A 26,978-nucleotide genomic window follows, 5' to 3' on the forward strand; every position below is an offset into this window, starting at 1 on the left:
CCTGTAAATCAGGAAGCAGCTCTACAAAACCAGAACTCATTTCGCTAGAAATCGGTTATGTTTGTTATCTTCTGCGCGTGCTGTCACCATAACGCTCTGAAAATACATAAAGATACTTGATAAATATTTACCGGCCGACATGAAATATAAAGGAACAATCTCGTGAAGACCAAACACATATAATATATCAATAAATAATTGTAGTATCCCAGACGACTGGAAATCGGCTATCATAATCCCCATATATAAAGCAGGAGACATGCGATGCGAACAATTATAGACCTGTCAGTCTCACATCAGTTATCTGCAAAATAATGGAACATCTAATAACACAATATATTCGCAACATTTTAGAAAATAACGAATGGCTGAACAAAAATCAACACGGCTTCAGACCAGGATACTCTTGCGAAATTTGTCTCGGATATCAGCTGAATGGTACATCGGTGCCACAAGTGGACACTTGTAAATACCTAGGTATATATTTAAGTGACAAACTGGGTTGGGAGGAACAAGTCACTAATACCACAAGGAAAGCCTGGAAAGCACTACATTTCTCTATAATCAATATAAACGGATATCGGCTCACGAACCTAAGATTCGCGGATGACATCGTACTTTTCGCTAAAAACGCCACCGACCTACAAGAGATGATACAGGAACTAAGCAATTGCAGCGCACACGCAGGCCTAAGCATGAACATGGAAAAAACCCAAGTCATGACGAACAGCCAACCACAACCAATCCAAGTCAACGCAACCAGATTACAGTACGTGGAGGAATACATCTATCTGGGCCAATTGGTCAGATTCAAAAGCTGCATGACGAGAGAACTAAAAAGAAGAATTGCATCAGCATGGAGAGCTTTCTGGTCACTGCAATTCATACTCCTTGACAAGAAACTGAACCGCAAACTAAAGCTGGAGGTGCTGCAATCCTGTATCCTCCCAACCTTACTTTACGGCTGTCAGACCTGGAAACTGACCGTGAACCAGAAGACACAGATTCAGATCTGCCAGCGCAAAATGGAGAGGAAGATCCTAGGAATCTCCCTCAGAGACAAGATTTCCAACACCAGACTCAAGCAGATGACAAACACCAGAGACAGGGCACACCAAGGGGAGCGCCTGAAATGGAAATGGGGAGGCCACGTGTTGAGACTTCAAGGCTGCAGATGGGCGCATATTTCCACCACGTGGGACCCACGCATCGGGAGGCGAAACCGAGGAAGACCTGGGACCAGATGGGCGGACTTCTTCATGAGCCTAGCTGGACCCCTGTGGTCCAGAACAGCCAAGAACCGAGAAGAATGGAGATCGCTACAGTTTGCAAGTATCGAGTGAGAGTGCAAGTGTACACACACGAACGATGAACAAAACCTATATAGAACAGAATCTACCGTCATGCTGATTAGCTCACCGCATGATCTCTAAAGAGCTCCCCTTTTTAGGAGGCCATAGCCCTTCATGGGAAATTCATAGGCTATTTCATTTCATTTCATTTCATTTCATTTCATTTCATTTCATTCTGAAGAAATCTAACCGAAAATCAAAAGAATTAGCGTACAAAACCCTTGTTCGCCCAATTATGGAATATGGAGCAGATCCGTACAGATCCGTACAGACAAAACCAAATCGATTCAATAGAAAAGGTCAAACGCAAGGCAGCAAAATATGTCAAAATGGGGAAGGGACATGGTGAGGAGGTAGTAAAAGACTTAGGGTGGGAACTTCTCAAATCAAGGCGATGAAAAACCAGACTCACCGCATTGTTTAAGGCACAAATGGGACACAAATCATGGACCGATATCAATGCTAGATTAGCAACACCATCATACTTAGGAAGGGCTGATCATATTAGGAAGTTCTAATGTAGAAAACAAAGAACGGACGTGGCAAAATTTTCCTTTTGTTAACCCCACAATAGTAGACTGGAACAGCTTACCTGCGGCAATCTTTCAGGGTGGTCCTCTTAAAATCAATACATTTAAGGAAAGGTTGAGAAGATTAGACTGAAAAAATGTAATTGGAGGTGCAGTGTAATTATTTAAGTTGTGTCATGTACTTAATTGAATTGATATATAATTAAGTTGATATGTAATTATTAAGTTGATATGTAATTAATTAAGAAGATATGTAATTAAGTTGGTATGTAATTATTTAAGGTGATATTTAATTATTTAAATTGGTAATAGTTGGGTGAAATAGAAGTACTTATAAGTTAGATTTACTTTTGCTTATCGTAGGCGTTATTATAGAATAGTTTTTAATTATAGTCCTAGGTTTATTGCATCTACTATTTATAGATTTACGTTTGTTTTATTTTATTTCATGTAATTGTAATTATATATCACTGCCACCGGGTGTGTACCCAATTGTAGTGTTAATAAATAAATACATACATACATACATACATACATACATACATACATACATGCATACATCTCCTTATGCGATCCACACATTTCAATCATTCACCCGAACAATGTTGCAGCCAACCTTTTTGTTGAATATGAGTTACTGTTTAATTGGAATTAGGCTACATTATGTCTGCCTTCCTGCATGCGATGGGAAACTTTGTTTTTGCCTAAATCAACAGTTGACACCATTACAGGTAGGCTGTTCTAAAATTACTGTTTAGTAGAATGGCGTTATAATTTTTACAATTTTTACAAGGGAACAACATGTTTCGAGCCACGTCTCTGAACTGTTAAAATTAGTGTTTGGACGAATTCTAAAATTTCTCGAATCTCACAAAGAGACGCTGCATGTGCTGATACCGTTGCTAGAAGCCTCCAGAATTACGGAGAATTTGTTTCGAGAATTTTAGATTTTCTGATCTACAGACAGTTCTGGAAGATTCCGCTAGATGTCATACAGACAACATTTTCATACTCAGCGCCGACATAAGTTGATATTGGTAATCAGAAATGGCTACAATAGCCTTTTTTTTTTTTTTTTTTCGTGGAGTCTTCTATTGGACGCCAATGGAGTTAAAACTATTATCTGCAAAGCGTTAATTTTTTTTTTTAGATTATTATTGGAAACATTCGAGTTTTCGAGTCTCGAGTACTTTTCAAGATACCTGGAAATCGAATATCCCACCACTAGAACTTAAAATGTCTATGTGGATATTTGAATGACTTTTCTTATTTTCTTCTATGTTTGAAATTAAGATTCTTTTAGTGTGCATTTCATATTCGAGGCTTAACAGTAATTGAATAGATACCGCTCAAATATTGATGTGAAGTAGAATTTTCTTGAAATATGATGATGTATTCCGCTATAATTTTTAGGCCATTATTTAAACTATTCTTCTACTTATAAAATGTATACTTTATTGCGGTTCTCAATTTTGATATAAGTTGTGTGTTAGGTGAAAATAAGGTAATTTTATAGATGCAATATAAGAAGTGAAAGAGATAGGCTACTGTTATATATTAATGCTTGAATTTGTGTCACAGTTTCATAATATAGTGTGTGACAGTGAACCGAAAATACTAACAACAGCTATTATCATTAACGTCACTTTCACAAATTTCAGAAATCCTTAGTCCAAAGGGTGAAATTCATGTGTACAGGAAACCATTTTGTCTTACCTGAATGGCGAGAACAGCCGCAGCAATTGTGAACACAACGAGAGTTCGAATCATTTTGCAGCAGAACCTGCAATACAAAATTCATGTTCAGTGTCATTATTTTTACTTCATACATAGTAATAAAATGTATAGTATTATAAAAGTAAAAAAAAATATTTTAAAAATTTGCAGAAGGAAACAGTGCATATTATGATGGTAGAATTAAAGAAAATATATTAATAATTCTACATATTGGAAATAAAAATATGTCCTCGTAACTCATCTGATGGAACATATTTAAGAAGTGAAAAAGTTTCGCGGAAATAAGCATTTTTAAGCGTATACTTCATAATAAAATAATAAAATAATAAATAGGCGGTTGTTTAAACGTAAAAGGTATAAAAAGGTACGTGCCATGAAGGCAAATGGGGGCATGGAGGTAGAGCCCCATGCTTTCCATGACCTCGGCACTAGAATGAGGTGGTGTGGTCGGCACCACGCTCTGACCGCCTTTTACCCCCGGGAAAGACCCGGCACTCAATTTTATAGGAGGCTGAGTGAACCTCGGGGCCGTTCTGAAGTTTGGCAACGAGAAAAAAATCCTGTCACCACCTGGGATCGAACCCCGGACCTTCCAGTCCGTAGCCATCTGCTCTACTAACTGAGCTACCCGGCCACCTGTTTAAACGTACTAGTAGAATATAATAGATGTGAAATCGAGAATTTTATTCTATTTAGTAGGCTACAGTTTTAAGGGTTAAGGATTTTGGCGTGTGAGCTCAAAGAACATTGAAATATGACAAATTCACGTGGCATAGACTTTGCTTTTCCGTCTGCCTCAGCAGTCATGACACCATCCATGACGCTCTGTACTAATATAATCTTAGATCATATATGTAACAGATAACTCCTCGCTACGTTAAAATCGGCAGCACTTTGAAGAGAACAACCGCCAGGATCGCCACCCGTCCGCCGTAAACGAACACGAGATGGCAGCACAGTTGCTAATGCAATTCAAATGAGAATTATGACGTGACTCCATATGTAATAACTAGATGGCGGCGTAGTAAACCTGACAAAAGTTGTTAACCTCAAAGCCTATAAGCCCGACATATCTGTTACATATATGATCTAGGATATAATGAATGACGTCTGGTTATCATAAAATTTGTGTTAAGTAAACGAATTTATAATTGTGAACTATAACGCTTTATTTATAATATACCTTAAATGAAATCATTTATTTCGGCAAAAAGCTGAAATTGAAAAACAAACAGACTTTTTCAATACAACACTCAAGAACGAGTTCCTGTAGTTGAAGTTCTAACGCTACCCGGGTTCGATCCCCGTTAAGGCCGTAATGGGATTTGTGATGGACAGAGTAGAATTTGAAGAGGGTTTTGCTCGGAGAACTTCCGTTTCTCTTTATAATTTCCCCAACACATCTAAATAAGGTGCACATGCTCAGTCACATTTGTAACCCAGCGATGAGGAGGCATCAACATCTGGATGCAACAGCCTCTTACGTGTTATATTTTTGCAACTCATCGCTACGAGCGACTGAAAACACACGTACAATATCCACATCTCAAAGACTTTGCCTGTTTGAACATTGCATTACAAATGGATTCATTCAGTTGTTTTAAACTTTTAGATAATTTAAATTTAATTTTAAATATTGGTGCACAGCTTATCAGTCACACAACATTTTTGGTATTAATACAAGTGTAGCCTCTTTTACAAGATTATTTTAACTCATTATATTGTATGCTGTTGCAACTTGGAGCCACACTTATCTTTTCCAGAATGAGCATGCACGTTTTTGTAATGCATATATGTGTTCACTCATTGCGTAGCCATCACCTGTGCTCAATTTTGTTTGTTTGCTTTTATCGTGTCACCTGAAAATGACTTTTGTACAAGTCGAAAATATTCGTGAAATATAACATTATGTGATGTGTGAAATATATAATTTAATGTGATGTGACAGAACTCATTCTGAACTTACACTTCGATAAGTTGCTGACTGAAATCATATAACCTTTTATATTATTTTATATTAGAAAGTATTACATTACTATGTTAGACCTTTCAGTTACGATTAGAGATAATTTTATCTGTCATTGAGTGACTTTGAAATTTCGCTGAATTATATTTAAAGAAATTTACATAATAAAAGTTTCATTATTTTTTGCTGAGAAAATTGGTATGAGTATGTAGATAAATCATTTGGTGTAGAATAAATGTGCGCCTCGCGATGAAACGTGATATCTGAAGATAAATTTTTTCCTACTCTAAAATTTGTACATAATAGGGTGTTCGTGTGATTGTCGTTAATGTATAAAATCTTTTGCTACGCTTTATCTATAATCCATACACATTTATGTTAATACTTCAATCAAAGGTCAACATATTTATATAGCGCAACAGTGATGTGTCTATTTTATCGTTATTTTATTAGAAATCATATCTCTATACTTCGGTCCATAATGTCTGAAAGAAGAAGTAAAAATTGTTGGCAGAGGAGGAGAGAGGTATAATTGCTATTCATCCAATGGCAAAGTCTTTTTCCACGCTTGTATTGAATTTGGACGGGGGTAGAAAGCTTCAGACAGCCCAACTTCAAGTCAAGCTTGAAATAAGACTTCTGCCATTGGTTTAACGATTATACTCCTCTCCTCCTCTGTCGGCAATGTATACTCCTCCTGTCAGACATTATGGAACGAAATATAGGTACTGCGACATAGAATACTTATTTCGTGTAGATTGGATTACAATTACAGTTTAACTTATAATAAACTTCCTTGCAATTTTTGTTTTGCTTCCAGCAATAGAAAATGAAGTAGAAATTATAGAATGTTGTACTTAGTCGAATTATATTAAATTAAATTATTGGGATTGTAAAATTTTCAACTAACAAATGTAGAAGTGCAAATTTTTGACAACCAATTTGACGTTACATTTTTTAATAACGGTTTATTTTTGTTTGTTTATTACAGTTTGTGTCGTTCACATAACAGATTAACCGAGTTAAAGTAGTGTGGTGTACTACCAAGCCTTATACGGTTTGAGAGTCGGTTAAGAAACGTGTCGGTGAAGGCCACGTGAGTTGACTTTATTCTGAAGCCACATGAAAATAAGGTAGTTATTACTGGAAAAATGAGTTTGTAAGTATATTTAAAGTTGAGGAGAACATTCTTGAACTTGAAATATGAAGTTGGATTTGAATACAAAATTGGATATAATATAACCGTGTAATTGACAAGAAGAGTTCTCACCTGTACTTGTTGGAAGTCTGATACTGGTATGGCTACACTGTCCTGCGGCCACTTATATACAGGAATCTGTAGAAAACTCCTGAGGACAAGAATGAAACATGTTATGCCGACAACTGGAGAAATGGGTTGCGTTGCTTTTGATTAACACTCCACTTAAACAAAATATTGTACAGAGGTTAAAAACCATAATTCTGTTAGAATTATAAAATTTACTATATATACATGACTGAACGTAGATACCTACTCTGTCTTGGTACTGGAAACAGATATGAATTATTTGTTTTTATATTTAATTTCTTGACATATCCATATTTCCTCTTGATACTCACACTAGTATAATTGATACAAATTTTAACTGTCTTGAATGTAAACCATTTTTATTTTATTTACTGTAAAATAAAAGTGGTTTAAAATTCTATCAAGTATGCAGTATAATTTTCAAAGTCTTAAAAGATTAATGTAATAATTGGATCCTTTATGACTGTGAAGTACAGTTTTAACTGTAATTTTGTGGTAGCGACGCATGAGGATTGAAAATTATGAGAGCATGATTGAAGCTGCAAAACTGAGAATAAGAATAAATACTAATAGTGAAATGAATATAGAAAAAGAGTAATAACAAGATAAATGCTCTAAGACAGCCTTTAATATAAAAAAATATGTATTTCTGTCTTACGAAAAACAAGTTGGAAACTATTCTAGGTGTATTCAAAAGCCAAAAGCTCAATCATTCAGCACAAATATTATAAAAGTCTATGTTCATTAGAACCGATTCTATACCGGGCTTCTTTCATGCAATTTTTTTTTCTTATTTTTGACACACCTTAACAAGCATCTTCCCGTATATATTGACAAAATTGTCAGAATTTCGTAATCAAAATTGAATTCACATTTTGTAATAAATAACACACATCTAAATATGATCTCATCTTCAGATGATGAGACTGGATTTTCTAATTCAGAAGATAATCTACAACGGGCACTGTTTAAACTAAGTCAGACAGCCTGTGACTTTAATCTGAAGAACTCGACAATGAAAACGACATAATGGATTTTCATAGAAAAATATCTCTAAGAAAAAAATTGTAATAAATAAAACACTTGTCTGCGTTTCAAAACTTTTTTTCTAAGGTCAAGGATTTTATAACTGATATTTTATGTTCCTTGCATGTTGAATTAAAAAATATAACTCATTTTGCTCAATCAGGTCAGGTTTCTTTACTAGTCAAGATTTTAGTTAGTATGTATTTACAGAAATAAAACGTACAACAGGTTAGGAAAAATGATCTTCACTATCACAAAACAGACTTAAATTCACATCAAATATACATTAAATATATTATATAGTACATATATACAGTTAATTTGGAAAAAAGGGCCATTTCAAGAAATTTCATTACTGTTTCAGACCTTGAAAATCACACTTGAGACACGGACCATAGCTTGTAACTCTGTATAGTGGTATCTTAGTAGGAGAGAGAGAGACGGGGGTAAAATCAACTTCTTTCTTGCAGCCCCATGTAGTCTGGCTTGAGCTTTCTCAGTGATGAGACTGATTTAAAGAACGTTCTTACAAAATAATAGAAAGTACAAGACCCACCCTGGCCGATTTTACTACATTTGTGGTAGTCACTATGTCAATCCAACGTTTTAAAATCACTCCATTTGCAAGGAAAATGCACGAATATCATGCCTACTTTGGTGTCAAAATTGATAATCAGGACAAACCTTTCGTATCTCGTGTGTGCTGCGCTTTCTTCAACGCATCTGGGAAGCAAGACTAGCCTGAAACCAGGTTCACACAACACTCTGTCAGAAGGTCTCGTGAATCCTCAAAAATTCTACTTTCGTTACTGCACATCAAGTGTGGTCTAATACAAATTTTTGTCAAGACACTCAACAAAGAAAAAAGAGCTCTTGCTTTCCTAGTTCAGAAATTTACACGTGCCAGTGAAGCCAAACTAATAGCAGGTATGTTTGATGGCCCTCAAATCAGGGAGTCTATGAATGATGCTAAATTCGATGATCATAAAAAGGATAAAGATAGTAATGCCTGGCTCGCATGGAAGTCTAGGCTATTATTAAGAACTTTCTGGGCAACCGTAGGAGCTCAGAGTAGGCCTACAAACATGCTGTTGAGGAACTCCTGCGGAGTTACCAGAATCTTGTCCATGTATGTCCATAAAGATGCACTTCCTCAGCCCGCATTTAGATTACTTTGCTTAAAACTGTGGGGAATACAGAGAGGAGCAAGGCAAGCGCTTTCATAGATACATTCGAGTGAAGAAAGAGAGATACCAGAATCGTTGGGATGTGAACATGCTTGCAGACTATTCCTAGCAGGTTACCTCAAGAGGGATGTTCCAGATGCAAAACACACACGAAAGTCCTTGAAAAGGTCCTTCCTTCCACAATAATGGTGTTCGTGTTTCATTCTTTATACGTATTTTACTATTTATGCAAATCTAAGTCCGACTTGAAACCATAACTAGTATAGTCTAATATAATTATAAGATACAATTTATTTCTGAAATATCATCTTTAAAAAAAATGCGATAGCAAGAAAATCTGACCTGATCGAGCAAAATGAGTTATATTTCTGAATTCAGTATGCACTAAATATAAAAGAACAGCTATGAAAATGTTGACCTCAAAAATGACGCAGACCAGTGAATGAGCGCATTGAATAAGGTAACATCACGTTTCGGCTACCTTCTTTCACTCTCCTCTTAATGTTGGTGTTCCTTATTCCTCTGAATTTAATGACAGAGGTGAAATTTAAATTCCTCTCAGTAAAACGCTTAATTTTTGTATTGCAAAATGCTATCTAGGGAAGCCAATATTACGCTTTTTCGTCATTCCTTATCATTAGTATTTTCATTCTTTATGCATACATTATTGTCCATATAAAGAGTCTGTACAAGCACAGTTGCGTACATACATTCATACATACATACATACATACATACATACATACATACATACATACATACATACATACATACATACATACATACATGACGTGATATATTCTGTTTTATATTAGGTCTATAGAGAGTACGCATTACAAAGGCGTTATGGTCAAGGAAGTATGATTTCAGTGCGACGGCAGTCTGTTGCTAATACATCATATTTGTAACGCACAAACCGCTAATCCGTACATGAAGTTGAAAATCACTTCAGAGATTTTCAAGCACTGTTATAAGTGTAATTAGGCCTAATATTATATGCACATCTGAATCCGGTCCCTGATGTATCTAATACCTTTTTTGGAGTGAAATAGAGCTCAGAAATATCACTTTTAATAGATTACTGTTAAGCTTGGAGTGCATAAAAATATATTTATACTAATATTTGTGAGGTATATAAGAAATATACTTCAAATACTTTTTTTAGTATTACATAAATATTTTAAATATTTGTACAACACCCACTAGTTCTGTAACTTATATCTTACAGAAGACCAAATACATACATATATATGTATATATATATATATATATATATATATATATACTATATGGATTTCTGCAATGAAAAATATATTAAATACAAAATTAGAATATATACGGCTTTTCTACTTAAGCATGAACCACTTTGTTACAGGCCAACGTGACTGTGATAGTAAAATCAAAAAAGTAATAAAGTTATCTTATGTGTTGGTATATTTTAATATTATCTTTGTATAAAATTACTATTAAAACATTAGACTATCATGTGAATGTACTTTGGAAGGTTAAGAGCAAAAAATTCCACTGTATCCTCAGTTGCTATGATAACCTTATAAGAAATATGCTTCAAAAACCTTTTTTAATATAATATAAATATTTTAAATATTTTTACAACAACCACTTGCTTCTGCAAATTATATCTTACACAAGGCCAAATACATACATACATACATACATACATAGGCTATATATATATTATATGGATTTCTGCAATGAAAAATAATATGTTACATAAAAAAATTAGAACATTTTCTACTTAGGCATGAACCTCAAGACCAAAGACTGACGCAATCAAACGCATGTATTGTTACAGGTCAACGTGATTATGATAGTAAAATCACAAAAGTAATAAAGTTATCTTATGTGCTGGTATATTTTAATATTATCTTTGTAAAAAAGTTCTATTTGACATTAGTCTATCATGTGAATGTACTGTGTAAGGTTAAGAACAAAAAATTCCGCTCTGTCCTCAGTTTCTATGATAACCTTTCATACCTATATAATTTTTCTATACGGACGAATCTCAAGACCAAAACGTGACGTAATCAAATGATGTATTGTTTCAGGCCATAAGTCCCAGTTCACGATTGTGATAGTAGAGTCAGAAATGTAAAGTTATTTTCTTGTTGATATAGTTATTGTCTTATTATCTTTGTTAATAATTACCATTTAAAATGAGAATATCATGTGAATGCACTTTGTAAGGTTACTCTCTATCCTCGGTTGCTGTGATAATCTTTCATATAGGCTACGCTTTTATTTATTGTAGACAGGCGAGTTCAGTAAGTAGCGACTTTTGTTCTTTAATGAGGATCTTGAAGCTGTCATCTCAAGACGTCAATATTATACTCGTGTCAAGGTGATCAATCTGTTCACAAGCGAAACAAAGAAGCAGTACTTGTGAAATTGCGTCACCTCTTCACGAGTGTATCATTGTGCTCTGTTGTGCGATTTGTCTAAGAAAAATATGTGGACAAAGAGGATGTTCATAAATATATTGTCCATGTATGATGAAAATTAATTGATCTACCGCTGTGGAGTAACGGCTAGGATGTCTGACCGTGAAACAAGCGGGCCCGAATTCAAATCCTGGTTGGGTGAAGCTACTTGCTTGAGGATTTTTCAGGGTTATTCCCTCAACCCAATAGGAGTAAATGCTGGGTCATTTTCGGTGTTGGACTTCTAAATAATTCCGCTGGCATCACCTTCATCTCATTCAGACGCTATACAGAGTGGATGGTAATCTCTACACCAAAATGAAACTGGTAATAGGTCATAAGGAGAAATTAAAAACAAATCTAAATAAGTTTTTAGTCTAACATTTACTGTTTTAGAGGAAATCGTTATATTTCTATGAAGCATTTGACTACATCACGGCTGCTGCAATAACTCTAAGCAAGCGCGACCTGCACTCCTTACCTTCCCCTATCCCTCTGCTGTACTCAGTCTGTAACACGGGACGTTCGCTACGTTGCAAGATTTATTTAAATGATTTTCGCAATTATTCAATTTAAATTCATAACTGAACGGTTTAATTTTCAGAAAAGGATTCAAGATATTAACTGTTCAGATTATATTTTTTTTTACCTATCTGCTTTTATAGAAATGAGCTATTTCTTTAGGGCCATTACCGCAATATATAGCTGCAAAAATTGGACAAACACTATTTTTCCCTGCTTAACGGTACTCCATCGAAGTAAAAATGTAATAAAAGGCTTGCAGTGCACAGAAGGTCATATTGTTTGCTGATTGCTGCTATTTGAGTCGAGAGCCGTGAGTTGCGGATTTACAATCTGCAGCGTGTATTATCGTTCGAAGATCAGAAAATACTATTAGGTATATAGGCGTCTTCTTAGCGGACATTCCCGCCTTTGGAATATAACTGAAATAAGCTATTTATATATTTTCTAACCCAAATAAAGTAGCACAAGTAAATATAAATATGTAACCGAATATACACCCTTTATACAGTATTGCTTATAAATAGGATAACCTGTATATTAGCTTTGTATTATTTTTAATTACTGAATAAATGGAATAAATTTACTTTCGTTATTTTATATACTTTAGGAAATATGTAAAAAAAACTTATTTAAATTGTGTTACTAAGAGGGGATATGTATACTAAGAATGCAGTGGTTGCCAAAGTGGGGGCGGGGTCTTGTAAAGAGCTGATGTTGGTTTACAAAATAAAATAAAAATACCTTACTAACAGTACATTTATTTCGTATTTTGAAACAATACATACGTTGAGCATAAAAATAAAAAAAGTAGTTTAACAATTTTATAAAGTAAAAAATATTTAATGCGATATGTGTGCCTGTTTTTGGAGAACATAGGCCCGGTTTCTGCAACCTTTGTTAAATTATAACAGTGTGTTATTCCATTTTAACTGTAAACTTAACAGTTGAAGCATTTCTTCAACTAAATACTGTTAGTACAAACAGGCTGTTAAAACCTACGTTAATTTAACTGCCCAATTTCATGCAGTTAAATCATTTAACTCTCTGTTTGCATAGAAGTATTCAATATGGCTGGTGCGTTAGATGCTGAACTTATATATCTGTATTATTTAGAAAATAATATACATGAATACATAAACAGAGCGGATAATTTCTGTGATTTGACAGACCAGAAGTTAAAGGTATAGGTTATGTTCTGCCAAGCCTCACTTTTCGCTTTCAACTTAGATACGTTTGTTTGTTTATTTTCATTAATTGGTTTATATTGCGAAATAATTTCCAGCAGAAGGTTTCTTTCTAACGAAGAGAAATTAGTCCCACGATTTCTTTTTGTTCCAGTGGTTTCCATTTCATAACAGCAATACCAATACGCCGCTCCATGCTATTGTGATACAGACGAGGAAAGAAACAGAAATTAAACCTGAGAGAATAGAAAGACTTCTATCCTCTCTGAATGAAACAACGGAAACAAACGAGAATCGCAATTGTCAGAGTTCAGAAAACAGAAGTGAGCCTATACTTGGTTATAAGTTATGGTTAAACTCTAGAATCTATGGTCCTAACAGAGAGTTAACAAACAGAATGTTAAAATATGAAATGTAAAGTTGAAGAAACGCAATATTTTTAACAGCAATTCACACTTTTAACTTACAGTTAATTAACGCTATGTTAGGTGCATTTTAACAAAGGTTGAAGAAACCGGGCCACAGCGTCTCAAATCTGTACTAGTATTCGATATACACACAGTGATATAATTTTAAAATTAGGAACTCCTTGCTTTTCTTTTGATAGCAATCATAGATGAGAAATTTATTTTGCATGAATTCGAGGTTGCAAATGTTATCTTATAAACAATTTAAGAGCTTCTTTTGCGAAAACAAGGCATTCTTTTGCGGGGCAAAACTGAGCAATGCTCTGCGAAAACATGGTCTTGTTTCAATATTCCATCAGTAGATACATATTTGGGTGAGTTTTTCATTTGCCCATATAATTTCAGCCAGTGGATTCAATGGATTCAGTATGCATCTGTTGCTCTCGTAATTGTTTGGAGTTTCTTCCGGAAAATACTCAAAAAGTTGTTCAAATTCTTATTTCAAGTAGTGGGCTATCCCACTGATTTTGAGTATAATTATATAGTTGTTTGCGATTTTACAGTGATTTGTATTTTTTTCGGAGTCAACTTGTAGAGAGCCGGTTCGCGACAGCTCTCTTGGACAGGCCTGGTATATACTGTATTGATAGTCCTAGTCACCGGTATAGCTCAGTAGTAGCGAGGTGGACTAGGGGTGCTATGCATAGACATTTCGCTAGCCCGCGCTACGTGCGTGCTAAACTAGCCCCGGCTATCGACTGATTACTTGTACAGGATTCATATCATATCATATCATATCATATCATATCATATCATATCATATCATATCATATCTCATATCATATCATATCATATCATATCATATCATATCATATCATATCATATCATATCATATCATATCATATCATATCACATATCATATCTCATATCATATCATATCATATCATATCATATCATATCATATCATATCATATCATATCATATCTCATATCATATCATATCTCATATCATATCATATCTCATATCATATCATATCTCATATCATATCATATCTCATATCATATATCATATCATATCATATCATATCATATCATATCATATCATATCATATCATATCATATCATATATCATATCATGTATCATATCATATCATATCATATCATATATCATATATCATATATATCATATCATATATCATATATCATATATCATATCATATATCATATCATATCATATCATATCATATCATATCATATCATATCATATCATATCATATCATATGTCATATCGCTAACACTGGTTTATGAATTCGAAAAACGTTAGTTCGCTGATCATCCACCAGAAGCCCGCGCTAAGAATGTCTGTGAATGTGGTCCTTTGGGTCTATGTTTAAATCCTGCTTAAGGTAGGCCCTCACTTCCCGGAAAAGGAATTCGTTCGGCGCATTCGGATTTTTATTATAATATCGCTCAATTCTCCGTATTTCCCTATTTGATAGAATAGCTCTTCATACTGTTGAACTAACAAAATAAACTTCGCGTCAACCATTTCATTTATGACTTCAATATTACCGCGATTGGAGGCGTTGTAATCGATATAATTGTCATGACCTTCCTTATTTCAATCTTCATCCGTAAGAAAATTTGTATAGAATTTTCCAGGCAGATTCTGGACGGAATCCGATAATGCGAGCAGAGGTGATGCGGCCAAGTGGACGATGCTCCATTTAAAATATTGCAAAGAATAAAAATCCGAACGCACTGAATGAATATGTTCCGGTAAGTAAGCACCTACTTTTAGGCCAACAACTTAATTCAGTTTTCTCAGAGATTTTTCCCATCTACACAGTACGTGTAGAAGTATATCGCAAATTCCGGATAATGAAACTGTGAATCTACCTATAGACTCATCTCGCCAAATAGCCTACAGAGGGTAGTACTGAAAGTCATGAGCAACACATAATTTCAATTTCAACGATGTAACAAAAACGATTATCTGATCATAACCTACAGACTTTACACTATGCAGTGATGTATTGTGACGTCATTAACTTCTATCATATGACGACAGACAATGTTTGTAAAATGGTCGACAACGATGGTTCGTTTCGACAGCGTGTTGTCATTAAATTCCTTGTTAAAGAAGAAAAATCTGCTACTGAAAGTCACCTCAGACTTCAGCGTGCATACGGAGATGTGTGCATGGGCATCAGTAGTGTTAGGAGATTGGTGAAACATTTCGAAGATGGGGACACGAGCATCCAAGATGAGCCTCGTAGCGGTCGCCCTCGAACTGTCTCCATGGAACGCAACAAGTAAAGAGTTGATGAGTTCTGGGATGCATTTTGGTTGGATTTCTTGAACCTGGACAGACCATAAATGCTGTCCGCTATATTCAGAGCGTTTTGAAACGCCCTGAAAAGATCATCCTGCAACACGGTAACGCGTGGCCTCACATTGATCGTATCATCGTAAAGAAAATGAGAATATCTTGGTGTGAAACTCTTCTGCATCTCCCTACAGTCCTGACTTGGCATCCTCCGACTACCATATTTTCGGTTCTGTAAAAGAGTAGCCGCAAGGCCAACGCTACGAGACGCTGGAGGATATCCGGAAAGCAGTGTGTCAGTGTCTTCGGAAAGATGAAACGGGCTTCTACAGCAAGAGAATTTTCAAACTTACAGAATGGCAGGAAAAATGTGTGCAAAGAAATGGAGACTATGTTGAAAAGTGACAGGAAAGTCTGTAGATTAAGATGATGTACCTGGTTTGCCTAAAAAATAAAAATTAAGATTTATAACAATGGGTTGCTCATGACTTTCAGTATGATCCTCGTAGCATCCACTTTAAGAAAATCCACAGCCGTTACATAACCATGATGTTACAGCTTCTTTAAATAACAGATTAAATTTTTTTCATTAAATTATAGACATTCAGGGTTAACGAGATCGTCATTGTGACATTATAGAACAAAGAAGGCTTGAAAATAACATGGAAAAACAAGTACACAGAGAAAAATTTTACAGCCGCTCTCTTTCTCTCTCTCTCTGTATGTGTTTATGTGCCGCGATGTGTGTCATTAAGTTTGCATTTATGTTTGTGCGTGATCTTTCATGTGGAATGAATGTTGACGCTAAATTATACATCACATTTTGTAGCACTGGATAAATTTCATTTTTTTTTTAACCGGCCAGAGGCCGTTTTCCAAAGTTATCTATTTTTGTTTTCTGTTTGTTTACCTTTGTTTCCTTCGTTTTTTTTTTACTTATACTAATACAATTACAACATCCATGCCCGAGGCGGGACTCGAACCCACAACCCTTCGGACCAAGCGATAGAGACATGCCGTGCCCCTACCGCTTGAGCCATCCGGGCCGGCTCATTCAAAATCAGACTGCGAAAAACATTTCTCTTACAACATAGTATTGATCTCCCACGTATTCATGTCAGGTGTAACTTGTGCCCAATTTTGTAAGTTAGTAATGACTCAATAGCCAATGGTAATGCATTTATTTTTAAATTGTGAATTTTTTAAAAATAATTATTTAGGAGTTAATGAATGAAATTAATGGGATAAATACAGTAACTCTGGAAGACGTAACACAAACAATTACGAAATATAACTAAAATTATATCACCATAATTTGTTTTATTTTAATTAACATAAAACATGCATAATTTTGATTGTTCCCATATAAATTTCAATTGTTCAGTTATTAATGAAGTTAAGGAGGTTAAATACTTGGGTATAATTATTGATAATCATTCAAAATGGAATGATCATATTCATTATATTTGTAATAAATTACGTAAAACATTATATCAGTTGGTAGAGCGCTGGTACGTTAAACCAGAGGTCCCGGAACAATTTTTCCCTTGAAATTAGTCAAATCTGCTTTAAAGGGAGCTTCACCTGAAAGACTAGATTTGCATAATATATACGCCACTGTGTACGTTAACAGAAAACCACAATTCCAAGTCACACAGAGATTGTGTGCACTCGATGTGGGTCTCTGGCGTTTCTTCAGCCCACGCGAGTTGTGTGGATATAAAGGGAAAAGTTGAGACGTTGTCGGGTGGAGTTCCAGGGTAGCTCAGTTGGTAGAGCGCTGGTACGTTCAACCAGAGGTCCCGGGAACGATACCCGGCCCCGGAACAATTTTTCCCTTGAAATTATTCAATTCTGCTTTACAGGAAGCTTTATCTGAAAGACTAGATTTGAGCAACATTATATTACTTTGAATATTTTCAAGGCAAAAATTGTTCCGGGGCCGGGTATCGATCCCGGGACCTCTGGTTGAACGTACCAGCGCTCTGCCAACTGAGCTACCCGGGAACTCTACTCGACACCGTCTCAACTCTTCCCTTTTTTCCCTTGAAAATATTCAAATCTGCTTTACAGGAAGCTTTACCTGAAAGATTAGATTTGCATTATATTACTTTGTTGTTCTAAGAAATATTTTGTCAATTAACTGTTTACGTATAATTTATTTAGCAATATTTCAATCTATATTTATGTATGGTATTGTAGGTTAGGGTGGAACTTATAAATCTAACCTATATCCGTTAATTTTACTACAGAGAAAAGTATTAAAAATTTGTTTAAAAAAACAGAAAGATTACTCAACTGAATTGTTGTTTAAAAATTTCAAAGTTTTCAACATTAATCAAATTTATTATCTTATTTTATTAAACTATTTTCACAGAAATGTTAATAACTTTAAAGGTATACACATAAATATAGAACTAAAAATACGAATTCTCTGCGTTTGTCTGAACCTAAATGTAAGACCAATGCAGCTTTTTATCACAACATGAGTCAAGGTCCCAGATTATTAAACAAATTTTATTCTAATATTATTTTAACCACGAATCCTTTCCAAATTAATGAAAAAGAATAAAAGAAAATTATATTGGCTTTATAGTTTGGGTTTAAACATATTAAACACTTTTTAATCTGTATTCACTCTCAATTTCAATTTTATTTTTGTCTGTATTGGAATCCCCTCCTGAGCACGAGTCTTACTCATTCAGGAGTGGACTAGTTTATCTTACACTGTATTAACTTGTATTAATTCATACTAGCAATAAAATAAATAAATAAAATAAATATGAGGAAATGTTTTCTGTAAAACATAAAATGGGTTTCAGGAATGTAATGGAATATAATTAGGTAATATTTGTTTATAGTAATGGCGGGTACTTGACTTCTCGTTATTCACCCTATGAAGGCAGTTCTGTGGACCATTTTACCGACGCAGTCGTTGCCCAGGGTGCGCGAGGCTGATTTACGCTCTATGATGAGATGAGATGATAATAGAGATTTGTTGGGATGTCACAGAACAGCCGGAGCTCCCGGAGAAATTCCCTGTGTTACCACGGGCTGGCCCAACACAGGTTGAAAATCGAAGGTACACCGGGGATCGAACCTCAGGATTATGACCAGCGCTGTAGCCACTAGATCACTGTGGCCGCTAATTAGGTAATATATTTGGAAGAATGTGTGTTCTTTAACGCGCGCATAATCTGGTTCACAACTTAGCATTTTAATTATTTAACTCTTCTTCTCTTTTATTCTTCCTGTAGCATATTCTCGCATATAATCTGCTTGTTTTGTTAATGTAGCATTTGAATCAGACATTGATAGTGTTGCGTCACAGCATATGAAGTCACATCTATTAGTTAACAATCAAATATATGCAGTACCGATTCTTATTAAGTTTATTAACATGTTTATTAACTAAACAACAATTTGGACTACAGTAAATCTGAAGACAGATTCTCAAATTTCGTAAAATTCTGTGCTTCATATATCCAATAAGTATCGATAAAGTAAGAGCCAAACTGTGCAAATATTTTTAGGAATACGTGATAATGTTTCTAACCTGGCAGGGTTATTAGAGATGGGGATCGATACGAGTCTATGAATTTTTTTCATAATCGCTGAATCTTTCTTTAACCCTTTGATGCATACATTTTTGGAAGGAAATAAAAAATTGTGTTTGCAATGAAATTAAACTTTTATTTGTTTAAGACAAGTGCCTCAAATTTTAAAAATTTGAAAAATTTCCATTTTAGACACAGAAAATGGGTGGTTTCATGGTAAAACCACTATCCAATACTGCAGAACACAATTCCTTCAGACTTATTGTGAATGATGCAAAAGGAAACAGTTTCTGGTCTCATTAAGGTAAAGGGCCACTTCGCACGTGTTGCAGACCCATTTACGCCTGTGTGGTTAAACTTCAGTGCTACAATAAACACAGAGTATTGAAGATCCACGCACATCTTTTTTCATATGGGACCGTTGGCTTGAAGTTGTGCACAGATTGTATTACTGTCTTTCTCCCTCTAGGTTTTGGAATATTATCTGCGACCAAACCAACAATAACAGTCAACCTGAAATTCTTCAGTCAGTTCTCTACCTTCACCTCTCAATGAATATACCAAGAAGGCATTAGTCACAGTGACATCAATAAAATGCCAAACAAAATGCGGTGCCACTATTTTCTGCATTTTCTATCAATCTTGTAGGAGGACTTCAACATATCAATTTTGTCAACATAACCCATATGTTTGTTGTAGTCCTTCACGAGTTATGGGCAAGCAATTTCAGTGGTTGTTCCATTGTTCTCTTCTCTTGAAACAGTGGCGACAATAGATGGCTCGTGGTAATTAGAAAGAAAAAGAATGGACCTTCTATCCTTCCACGTGAGCCAGGACTCTCCAGCATATGACGTACGGCTATCACTCTCACCACGTTTCATGTCGCGGTCTCTTCTTTCGTCATATGGTAAACCAATACGCCCATATCTAACTGTACCATATGAATAGATATTTTGCTGCCTTAGACAGATCATCAGATTCAAACTTGTGAAAAAGTTGTCAAAATCACTTCGTGATTGTCACCAACCATCTCTTCTTTGTAGCCATGATGAATAAGCTGACACAAAAATGGAACATTTTGTTGGATATGGTAAGCATAACTACCCTGTTTGCATGGTGATTACGTTTTGAAACCACCACATTATTTCTATATTGACGCCACATGTGTCGAAGAAATTACAATATTGTTATGAAATATGTACTAAAAGACCGAAAGACAAATAATACTACATAGAAACTTATGTAACTGTGATATTTTAGCATACATCGGCCATCTTAGTGAACAGGATGAGCAACACAAATATATATTGAAAATAAAATTCTTCTACAGTTACTAGGGATCAGTGAACGTAGCGCAGTAGTTTTGAAATAAAAACCACTCTGTAAGTAAGCGGGAAACTCAAATTTAGAAGGTGGCTACGCACTGTAACCACTACGCTTCAAAGGGTTAACAAAATATTACCTTACTTACAAATGGCTTCTAAGGAACCGGAGGTTCATTGCCGCCCTCACATAAGGCCGCCATCGGTCCCTATCCTGTGCAAGATTAATCCATTCTCTATCATCATATCCCACCTCCCTCAAATCCATTTTAATATTATTCTCCCATCTACGTCTCGGCCTCTCCAAAGGCTTTTTACCTCCGAACTTCCAACTAACACTCTATAAGCATTTCTGTATTCGCCCATACGTGCCACATGGTCTGCTCATCTCAAACGTCTGGATTTAATGTTCGTAATTACGTCAGGTGAAGAATACAATAGGGACTATAAACACGAAGACTATGCGAAGAAAGGTGAAAGATAGGACAAACGAAATTTCGAGACAAGATATTTTCCGTAATATTAAGGACCTAGGATTACTAAAATACTGTAGGGAGGTTAAAACGTTTTTTGGGAGCAGGAAGAATATATTAGATTCAATTGAAGGGAAGAGAGAACAGGAATGGCAATTTGGAGATTAGGTACCTGGAGGCTCAAGAATAAGAGAGGGAACGCAGAGAGAGATAAATGTCCGTTATGCGGACTAGCGGAAGACGCAATGCATATAGGTTTAAATTGTGTGGCAACGAATTACTTGCGAAATTGTTGGATGAATAAAAAACTATTGAACATAAACGCTACAGTGGCATATAAAAAATGAATGGTCTCCTAATGGTCTGCATGAATTAAGAAAATTTCCGTTTAAAGTTAAAATTAGATGGGAAGAGAAGGTCAAATCTCTGAAACAGGATTATAGATGTTGAGTATTCGGACCCGATATGAAGCTACGAAAAGTATATATTTAATATAACAAAATAATCTTTAAGTACATTTCATATAGAAAAAAAGTTAAAGTTAGTGGTTTCAAATATAAGGGTTCACTATATTTCACTATATTTATGATTATGATGATGATGATTATTATTATTATTATTACTGTTATTATTATTATTATTGTTATTATTATTATTATATGTTAATAATAATAATTTATTTATTTAATCTGGCAGAGCTAAGGCCAGTAGGCCTTCTCTTCCGCCCAGCCAGACTCTAATTCTAATTAAATACATTTGCTTACATAGTTATTACATTAATATCTAGATCATAAAACAACATGAAAGTAAATGATGAAAATTGGATAACTAATGTTAGTGTGACAATAATAAACACTAGTAAGAAATAGTTATAATAATAATGATGATAATAATAATAACAATAATAATAATAACAATAATGGTAATTATAATAGTAATAATAATAATAATAATAATAATAATAATGAGATAATTTATATATTTATCTGTGATATATATAACCATTAAACACTGAGAAACCTGAAACAGCTATTATTGTTGACAATAATTGTTAGAAAAATATCTCGTTAACCTATTCTTAAATTGATTTGATGTCTGACAGTCCCTGACATTACTCGGTAGGGAATTCCAAAGTCGAGGAACAGCCACAGTGAAAGAAGATGAATATGAGGATGTTCGGTGGGAGGGAATGGATAATATTGAGGAGTGTTGTGATCGTGTGTCTAGGTTATGATGGGTGGATAAATTTTGAAAACGAGACGCAAGATAGACAGGAGTGGAGAAATGTAATATGTGAAAGAGAAGGGAAAGACAGTGGATTTTCCTACGATCTTCTAGACGGAGCCAGGACAACATTTCGAGGGATGGTGTTACGTGATCAGCCCGGCGAATATTGCAGACGAAACGGACGCACATATTATGAACACGTTGTAGTCTCTGCGCCGAAGTAACGCTTAGGTCAGTAAGCAGAATATCACAGTAATCGAAGTGGGGCATCACGAGTGTTTGCACTAACATTTTTTTCATGGAAAGGGGTAGAAAATTCTTCAATCGTCTAAACGAGTGGATTAATGAAAATACCTTTTTGCAAGTTTCTGCAACTTGAATGTTCCAATTTAAACTTTTATCCATATAAATACCTAGATTCTTTACTGATCCACTGAACGGAATTTCGGTGCCGTGTATTTTAATCGGGGACAAATTTGGTATGGTAATAGTGCTTAACAAACGTGAATGGCCCACAATGATTGACTGTGATTTTTCTGGATTTAGTTTAAGTCGGAATTTCCGTATCCATGTGCAGATTGAGTTCAGGTCGTCATTAATTTTAGTTATTGCATCGTTTATTTCGTCAGTGTGGAATTTTATGTATATTTGAAGGTCGTCTGCATAGAGATGGTGTCGGCAGTACTTTAGAGATTCTGATATGTCGTTGATATAAATTGTAAATAGTAAAGGGCCAAGAACTGATCCCTGTGGGATCCCTGACCTTACGGCCTGCCAAGGGGAAGAACGATTTCCAGCTATCACACTTTGTTGGCGGCCATTAAGGTAAGAGTCAAACCACAGGACAACGTGCTCTTCTAGGTGTAGTCTTCTGAGTTTACATATTAATAAGTCAATGTCTACAGAATCGAAGGCTTTGCTGAAGTCAAGTAAAGTCATTATTGTCAATTTACGTTCGTCCCGGGCCTCGCGTAGGTCTTCCGTGATTTTAAGTAATGCTGTACTTGTGTTATGTCCGGCTCTGAAACCTGATTGATAAGAGTCGAGAAGTTTGTATTTGTTTAAGTATTCTGTCAGTTGCTTGTGTACAATGCGCTCCAATGCTTTAGATAGGGCAGGTAGGATGCTGATAGGTCTGTAGTCGTTATAAGATGTCGGTGTTTTGGTCTTGGGAATTGGGTGGACAAAAGCGAGTTTCCATTGCTGTGGGTAAGTCGAAGTCATAATTGAGGCATTGAAAATGTGGGTCACAGTCGGTAGTATTACGTCTATGATTTTGTTTAATAACGAAATATTGACGTGGTCTGGTCCTTCTGCTTTAGTTGTGATTCGTTTCAGGGCTTTCTTTACGTCAGATTGCGTAATATACCAAAAGTGAAATTTTTCCCTTGAGGGGTTGGTCCGTAGGTTTAAGAGTTCATCGATTGTCTGTTGTTTGTCAATGGGGCTAAGGGTTGTAGTGTGAGTTTTCGTAAAGTGGTCATTGAGCTGTTCCAGTGAGATTGAGTTGCCGTCTACCTGGATCTTTGTCTGTCTTAATCCCATTGTCTGCACATGTTTCCAAAGCGTGGAGGGGCTAGTTCCTGGTTCAATAAGGCTGTATGCATGTCGGATTTTAGCATTCCTAACAGTCTGGCTGGTTCTGTTTCTCAGTTGCTTGTACCTGTTAAAATTAGTTTCGTTTTTGTCTCGTCTATATTTTCGATATGCCGAATCTCGTTCAGCCATCATGTTGCGTATGTCAGCAGTCATCCACGGCGCAGGCAGTCTTCTCACACGTCTAGTTTTTAGAGGAGCATGTCGGTCATACAAGTCTATAATAAAGTTATTTAGCTGTTCTATCTTCTCGTCCACAGTTCGCAACTTCCATATTGCGTCCCAGGGTATACGTAATGCGTCTTCTATTAAAGCAGAATTGTCAATACGTTTTAGGTCTCTATAAGTAGCTATTTTGGTTGTCAATTTGGGACACTGCAATGCGTATATTACATATATTATATCGTGGGAAGATATTCCAGACGCAGGTAGCTGTCCATGTGAGAGAACTTTGGCAGGATTATTGGTGATGATTAAGTCAAGGAGCGTTTCTGAGTAGGTGGTATGATGAGTGGGTTCAAGTGGAAGGATAGTCATATCACAAGCATGGAACATTGTCTTTAGTTGTGTCGTCTGTATTGAGTCAGCGGCAAGTAGATTTGTATTAAAATCACCCATAACGATTACGTGTTCATAATATGGCAATAGGTTCTGTAGGGATGTCTCCAGGTCAGCTAAAAAATTAACCTTCGGAGGCTTATAAACAATACACTGCAAACATTTCTGAAAACTAACTCGTATTTCTACGAAGAGAAATTCAGGGCGAGAGGAATATTCGCCGGGGGATTGGTGAATAACTTTGGGCTCGAGATCCGATCTAATGAAGGCTGCAACACCACCTCCCCGCTTATTTAAGCGATCGTTGCGAAGTAGATTGTATCCGTCGAGGTGAATTAGGGAAGAGGATAAAGATGGTTGAAGCCAGGTCTCAGAAATTAAGATGGCGTGCAAGTTTAGTGGGGAAAATATAGCGTAAAAGTCGTCAATGTGTGCTAAAATACTTTGAGCGTTTATGTGTGCGACTCGAAGGGCATTGGGGTGGAAAGAGAAAGCGGTCTGTAAGATATCTGCCGTCTGCTGGGGCAGGTTGTTACTGGTAAGGGGAGGGGAATTATGAAGGTCAGTGTCATTGTCAGAGACTGTCAGAATTTCCGTTTGACTAGGGTCCACTTCTACCAACTCTAAGAATATTACACTACTAGTCTAAACTACACTACTTCTACCTTTTTGTTAAAAGTTTCAATCAAGACTATCACTACTTTCACAACACTTTTCCTGTCAATATAAACTAACAGCTAGTAAGTTAATATTAAATAAGAAAGCAAAGCAAAAAAAAAAAAATAATAATAAAATAAATAAATAAATAAAGTAGATAGGCTTAAGTACTATGTAACTATAACTAGAATTAACAGAATTAATGGTGAAATACAGAATATAAATTAGTTAAAAAAATAAATTAGATTAGGAAATGTAGAAGTATTAGCACTATACTGAATTTTTTATAATAATAAAAAAATGTTAAACATATATTTAGTATATAGGCCTACTTCATTAATTCATTCATTTAGTATTCTGCCCAAGGGCAGGCCTTTCACTGCAAACCCAGCTTTCTCCAATCTTTCCTATTTTCTGCCTTCCTCTTCGTTTCCTCATATTATCCATATATCTTTATTTTATTTGTTTGCTTAGAGTATACAACCTGTGTTTTGCCATAGGCATATCACAGGATATTTACAATGTCATACGCAGGATATTTACACTATTATACACTTATATTTCAGATGCTGTTCTTGAAGAGAACAGTAGATGTTGTTGATGAAACTTGTCACTCTGTGTTTATGTGTGTCCTCATCATCTGGTGCAGATTTTGCTTCGACAGTATTGAAGGCCGGTCTGTTGAAAAGTGTGTGCATTCCGTCAGTAAATGTATTGCTGTCTGAGGCGTTTTCTCGAGGGAACTGCATAATGGAGATGGTGATTTGTTAATTCTGTGCAAGTATGATTTGAAGCATCCGTGGTTTGTCAGGAATTGGGAGAGGATATAGTTTGGCCTTAGGGATATTGAGATCCATATATCTTAATGTCGTTTATCATTTGATATCTTCTTCTACTCCGAACTCTTCTTCCGTTCACCATTCCTTCCAGTGCATCCTTCAGTAGACAGTTTCTTCTTTTTCCTCTTCCTGATCAGTTTCAGCATCATTCTTTCTTCACCCACTCTTTCCAACACAGTTTCATTTCTTATTCTGTGTGTGGACTTAACAAGTTCCATTGTTCTCCATATCCACATTTCAAATGCTTCTATTCGTTTTTCTTCACTTCGTATTAATGTCCATGTTTCTACCCTGTACAATGCCACACTCCATACAAAGCACTTCACTACTAGTCTCTTTCTTAGTTCTTTTTCCGGAGGTCCGCAGAAGATGCTCCTTTTTCTATTAAACGCTTCCTTAGCCATTGCTATCCTCCTTTTGACTTCCTAGCAACAGCTCAATTACTGCTTATAGTACATCCCAAGTAATTGAAGCTCTACTGCCTCATTTAGAGCGTATTCCGAATCTCACCGGTGAGCAATCCGATGGCATCACGGTGTTCCGAATTCCACCGATAACGTCATTGATGCTCCACCGATGTCGCACCGGTGCCATCCGCTTGCAGAGGTGGTGGCAATCTCCATAATCCGCCATCAGTGAATCTGATTGGTTCTTGTATAGGGCGGGAATTAGCAGACGAATGCCATCGTGCACTGTTGTGTCATGGCGGTGTGTTCTGCTTTGGTTTTGCTATATTGTTTGTAATGAGCACAACGTAAAAACAATATGTTAATGGCTTATG

General features: G+C 35.7%; 1 long non-coding RNA gene across 1 annotated transcript in view; it reads right to left on the reverse strand.

Annotated features, from left to right (window-relative positions):
* The window catches only part of LOC138710077 (uncharacterized), a 69,113-nt gene continuing 42,135 nt past the window's right edge, over positions 1–26,978 (reverse strand). Inside the window, exons 2-4 of the long non-coding RNA XR_011335050.1 lie at positions 6,856–6,934; positions 3,599–3,665; positions 1–96 (exon numbers count right to left, since the gene is read on the reverse strand). This is a non-coding gene — a long non-coding RNA (uncharacterized lncRNA). The remainder of the gene's footprint in view (positions 97–3,598; positions 3,666–6,855; positions 6,935–26,978) is intronic.

This window comes from Periplaneta americana, chromosome 12 (assembly GCF_040183065.1).
Source record: "Periplaneta americana isolate PAMFEO1 chromosome 12, P.americana_PAMFEO1_priV1, whole genome shotgun sequence".
In the NCBI taxonomy this organism is placed as follows: domain Eukaryota; kingdom Metazoa; phylum Arthropoda; class Insecta; order Blattodea; family Blattidae; genus Periplaneta; species Periplaneta americana.